The sequence below is a fragment of the Bactrocera dorsalis genome, chromosome 1 (assembly GCF_023373825.1).
Source record: "Bactrocera dorsalis isolate Fly_Bdor chromosome 1, ASM2337382v1, whole genome shotgun sequence".
In the NCBI taxonomy this organism is placed as follows: domain Eukaryota; kingdom Metazoa; phylum Arthropoda; class Insecta; order Diptera; family Tephritidae; genus Bactrocera; species Bactrocera dorsalis.
Genome location: NC_064303.1, coordinates 41386651 through 41393133, shown reverse-complemented (window position 1 = coordinate 41393133; position 6483 = coordinate 41386651).

Here is a 6483-nt window from a genome sequence, read left to right as displayed (position 1 = left end):
GTAGTGCGGGCTTCGTAGTACAAAAAAAATACGAGTTCGTAAATGGTCGCAATCGTACCACTGCCACGCTCACAAAACGCCATTAACCGAAAACCTACTTATAAAGTATTATAACTAAACACAAAGTTAAAATATAAAACTGTAATTTGGCACAGGGGAGATGGTATGAAAGGGCTTTATTGGAGCTGGTGTAAAAATTGCACGATCGGTGTCACCGCCCACTTTTTCGTGAAATCTCACCTATGCACCGAATATGTGGACCCCAGTATCTATAGTTGACTTTTGACCGAAAATATCGGTCTATGTATGAGATGTACACTTGAAATTCAGACAGAAAACTTTCTTGTCAACAGTAAATCTGTGTTTCAAGCAAGAAAAAACGTTAACTGCGGCTGCACCGAAGCTAATATACCCCTCATTTGCATTTCGGCGCATCTCTTTTGGTAACTATGTATATGTTCAGTTTGTATGGATATTACATTATTTCTATGAACTATAACTCATACCAAATTTCGTAAAGATATATCGTCAAATCAGGATGTTTTCCATGCAAGCATTTCATTCCGATCATTCAGTTTGTATTGCAGCTACATGCTATAGTATTCCGATCTGCACAATTTCTTCGGAGAATACATTGTTGCCTTAGATAATAATATATACCAAATTTCGTCAAATGGGAAAGTACAAGAACGGGATTCCAATCGTTCAGTTTGTATGACAGCTATGTGTTATAGTGGTCCAATTTCGGCAGTTCCGACAAATGAGTAGTTTCTTGAAGAGAAAATGACGCTTGCACAATTTCAAAACGATATCTTGAGAACTGAGGGACTGGTTCGTATATATACAGGCAGACGGACATGGCTAAATTCACTCAGCTCAACATACTGATCATTTATATATACATATATTTTATAGGGCCTCCGACGCTTCCTTCTGGGTGTTACAAACTTCGTGACAAACTTAATATACCCTATTCAGGGTATAAAAAGCGTTGAATTGGATCAATACTTCCCTGAGCCATATACCTAATATAAAGATTTTCGAACTTCCAGGTGTTTTTATGCTGGTGCCAGGTCAATATTTGAGTTATCTCAATGAATATTATAGAACATGTTTTACTCGTTGCAGTGTATCTTTTTGCCCAAAATAGATACAAGTACTTGACATAGCCCCATATAACTATTACCAGGATTTTCGAACATCCGACTGACTTTGCTCCATGTGATTGGAGTTTGTATATGAGGTACTGTAATTTTCATTAAATTAAGGGAACATTTGCAAGAGTATAAAATGTTCAGTTGCACCCGAACTTATCCCTTGTTTTAAATAACTTCATTTATACGACATATATGTAGGACTGTGTAAACGGACAATACGACTGAAACAGAATTGCAACACTGTGTAGAGAACAGATGTGACAGCAGCGAACGGACTGGAATGACAACGAAACAGTAGGTACGAAGACGAATTAAGGACAGACAATTGGACAGACCACGCAAGACCACCGGCGACTAGGGATGTTGGAAATGGAATAAAGTATCGATATATATTGTATCGGTAATTTTTGAATATATCAATATCAATATCGACATTGATATTTTTATTTAAAAATATCGATATATCGATATATCAGTATGATATTCGACATAACTCTAACTTAATATTAATATATCTTTCAATTTCATTATTAACTGTTTCACTAAATAAATAATTTGTTAAATAAGTGTTATCAATTCATTTTCGGGGAGCAAAGTACCATCCTAGCCTTTCGGAGCCTTACAGGATATTTGGCCTAATCTACTTTAATTAATCATCTTAACTTACTAGAAAAATACTAACCAATAGACATAATTTTTAATAAATCAAGAACAACAATTAAAACATTAATTATTTATTAATCAAACCAATATTTATCTGATACAGACATAAGAAAAACTCTTTGATTTACATGCTCGGCTGTAAGCCGACTTCTGTTATTGGGTACTGCGAGATTCACAACAGATGCCACTCTCTCCGAGGAAACCGAGGACGCAGGCGATATAAAATACTTTAGAGCTATGTCGGAAAGGACTGGGGTAAAATGACGACAATCAAACCAGAATTTTGTTGGATTCTCTTTTTTGGGTATTATAGGCTGATCTAGATATTGCTTTAGTTCGCTAGGCATACCATCACTGGTTGAAGTTGAAAGTAAAGAGTTTGCTGAAGCTGCAGCAATATCTATCATAATTTTTTCATGTCCGGATCACAACGACGGCGAAGATTTTTCGGAATTTGGAATTATGGTAGTGCGAGTGGATCTGAGTTCAGGCTAGTGATAAGCGATATTTCACTACCGGTGATTTTTTCACTGTGATTGAAAAATCGCAAATCGCAACTGCGACCACTTTTTATAAATAGCAGTTCGCTTCTATGAACTGCGATTGCGATCGCAGTTCGAAACTGTGATCGCAGTTCGAACCAGTGAATTGCGATCGCAGTTCGAAACTGTGATCGCAGTTCGAACCTGTGAATTACGATCACAATAGCAAATAGCAGAAAAGTAACAACTTTCTTCAGGGTATTGTATATATCGTATATGCTATTTTACGTCAAAGCGGTTTGAAGTTGTTTTGTTTTGAAAACAAGAATTGTAACTAATTAATTTCAGAAAAAATATGGAAGAAAAAAATTACGGGTTTTCAATATTTTCCCAAAGATTAGGAAACTCCCGTTATTAATTTGGTCTTGAAAATATTATTAGCGGGTATTCAAAACATTCTGATGGATTATGGAGTTTATAGTTTTTCTTTGAAAATATTAAAAGCTCTAAGTTTCAGGTAGCCGAACCGCTCCAACATTTGCGAAAATGTAGTGAAAAGAAAGGCGTAAAAACTTGACTCGAGTTACAGGAACCAAAAGAGAATTTTCCGCCAATAACGACAAAAGGTTCAGTCGTTCCCACGACAGTCGGGTGTACGTAACAGGACGGGACCCGAACTTGTATTCGGCCAAACACTGTCAAATCGGCAGAATCTGCCGCTACAACAACAACAACAAAAGGTCTCCGTTTTAACGTCGACTTAGTTGCGATCGCAATAGCAATATAAAATCACAGTGATTTAAAAATAGCAATCACTGAAATCACAGTGATTTAAAAATCGCAATATCGCTCATCTCTAGTTCAGGCGAAAGTTGTCCTCTACGCCTATGTTCTAAACGTATTTCTTTTGACAGTTCGGTCATTGCAGTGGAAACAGCTAGCGCTGAACTAAAATGAATACGCTTAAAGCGTGGGTCTAAAATTGTTGCTTTGGCCAGATGTAAATGTCGCTCTAGTGGTTCTAGTTTTGCAATAACTAAATTTAGCAAACTCTTCTGAACAGCAATACCAATTTCGGTGAAAGGTTTTACTTGTTCAAGGCCTCTCTGAAGTAAGTTTGCAATGGGAATCACCAAACTTGAAGTCACGTACTGATCGCCGCTAATTTCTTCAGTAGCTTGCTTAAATGGGGTAAGCAATTGAAAAAATTATATCGATATATCGATGTATCGATATTTTTTCGACAACCCTACCGGCGACCATGGACCATTCCGCATTAGTACATTTTATACGAGTAATATAATTATTGTTATTGTTTAAAGAAAACGGCTATTTTTAAAATCAAATCCTACAAGTGGTGTCAGAAAAGGGATTTAAGTGCGATTTAAAGTGAAAATGAGTGATATTCTAAACGCGTTCATACAAGTGGTCCGTGGTGTGCGAAAATTGCGGTATCCAAACCACATAACGGACGAGTGGCAAAGCCTAGCTGGCGAGAGGAGCGCTAGCAACAAGGCGCAGCGTCGACGAAGACGCAGTAGCAGTAACAGCACCAGCAGTCGTAATTGTAGCAGCAGTGGTAGCAGTAGCAGTAGCAGCAGCATCAGCGTCAGTAACAGCAGCAGTAACGGCGGGTATATACAGTGCGTACGGTAAAGTACAGTTCATCGTTGGAGGTGGCGTTACATTTCATTGGAGAAACAGCTAAGTATTTTAATATACAAATGTACAGTTTTTGAATAACGTAAAATAAGTTATTGAATATTTTTGTGCAAATTTTGTGAAACTTTATGGCGAATATCGCAACAAACTTTTTTTAATGAAAATATGTTTAACCTTTAACTACTGAGGTGAAATATTTGGGCGTAGTTACTGAGGTGGGGGTAAATTTTACCCCTTTTTAATCTATAAATACTTTTTGTCAACGAAAATTTTTTTTTTAATTTATTTGTTTTTCATTGTAATAATTAAACACATTTTTAAATGAATAAAATAATAAATTTTAAGAAATCGAACTTCTAGTTTAACAAAACAAGGATTTTATTTCATAGCCACTTTTCTTAAAACTAAAAAAACTGTACTAACATAACTAAAAAATATTGTAAAAAAAAAAATCAAAAACAGATAAAGGCACTTTTCACAGCCAAATTTATGACATTAGAATCACAAAAAAGAAAACAAACAAAAATTATTTAATAACAAAAAAAACTGCAGATCAATCTATTTGGGGGATTTTTACTCATCAAATTCCTTATTTGCACAATTCACGCATAAGCGTTTACTGCATCATAGGCTTAGTGCAAAACAAACAAACATGTGGGGTCTTCCGCTTTAACCTACTAGGGCAAATGTAGCATAACTTCTTCGCAGTTGTGGCCGGCTCTACTAGAGGGGAAGCTACAGAGTCTGGTCCTAAGATGCTAATATGGCCAATAATCTATAAAAAATTACGAGTGGCCACCGTCGAGTACGTCGATTGGTTGAATATATGGAGCACTTCTTGTCAAGTTCATCAACTCCCCCTTTCGTGTTATTATAGTCTGCTATTATTGCCGGCTTTCCACTTTGAATATCGATTTCTTCCCTGTGATGCATAGAAGATAACAAAAGAACAGCTTTATTTTTATGAGGCACATATGATAAAATGGTAACTTCTTTGGTAAAACCGTTCAAACAAGATCCTGCTGGTCTGTTTTTATTGGGCAGAAATTCGGGGGGTACTTCCCTTTTATTTTTCTTTAATGTACCCAAGTAAGTAAGCTGTCTTTTTTTTAATTCTTCTATAACCTGTATTGAAGAAAACCAATTATCAGCAGTAATATTTCTATTACTTCCTTCTATAATTTTAGTTAGCCTTAATACGGCTTGTGTTGGTGCTAATAGCCTTCTTTCTTCAGTTGTGAGACCATTTCCATCTGAATTTTTGCCATGGTATATATAAGCATTTGCAAGGTATTGTATGCGAGCATCTGTTAACGCCATTATCTTAATGCCGTATTTTGCAGGCTTTTTTGGCATATACATTTTAAATCTGCACCTACCGCGAAACGGCACTAACATTTTGTCAATGCAACCATGGGTACCAATTGTATAATTTTTTTGACAGTTTTCTATAAACTTATTGAACAGTTCTGAAACGGTAGCCAATGGATCCCTCAATAATCGTTCCTTTCTGTCTGTGAAGTCATCGAATCTTAAGCAACTAAGGATGCATAGGAATCGTTCGTCCGACATTGTGGACCTGAAAATTGGTCTGCCTGTTCCATCTGTTGCAAAGATAAGTCTAGTGTCTTCGTGATTTGATTTGAAAACGGACGAATATATAAGAATACCGAAAAATGCTCGCAACTCAATAACATCCAGACATTTCGCTCCAGTTCTTTGAGACTTATCGAATTTTGCCTTTAGTTTGGTATTTGTGTGCTCAAGAATTAGGTTCTCTATATTTCTATCGAAAAATCTTGACCAAATTCCAGTTATTCCATCATCAGGATTCTGCTGCAAAGCTTTTGGCAAGCGCACGATGTTATGTAGTGGAGTTTTACTGCACCGTGATGGTTCTTTTGCTGACCACTTATACCCATTTTTTCCATAAAAATATTTTGTCATTGACTCAATTGCGTCTTCTCCATTTCCTTGTTCATTACTATTGTCAATTTCTTGAGTAACATATTCAACGGAAACATCACATTCACTGGCTTCATGATCGTCAATGCTAATTATATCATCTGTATCACTATCTCGAAGGCAAAAATCAGGATCAGCAATTTCATCATCAACGTCACTGAATTCGTCATCGTCTTCCAGCAATCTGGCTATCGCTAAGTCATTTAATTTGCTTGAATTTGACATAACCTAATAAAATGAATTGCAATAAATTGTAGGAGTAGTCAAAATGATTCCATGAAAAACTAACGCCAAGCCTGGGAAGTGGTATTTTTATTTACACTAAAACACTGGAGGATGGAGTCATGTGTAGAAGTTCACGCAAGTGAGGAAAGTTCTCTGATCGCCATTCACTTGGGAGTGGCCAGAAACGATTCTTCTACATATGACTCAAGCAGCTCACGACTTCCGGTCTTTGACCAAGTATCCTCTGGGTAGCCTGAGAACATCCGTTTGAAGGCGAGCTAAAGTGAGAAGGCGAAATATCCCCTACTTAGGGTTGTGCGCTGGGTTTG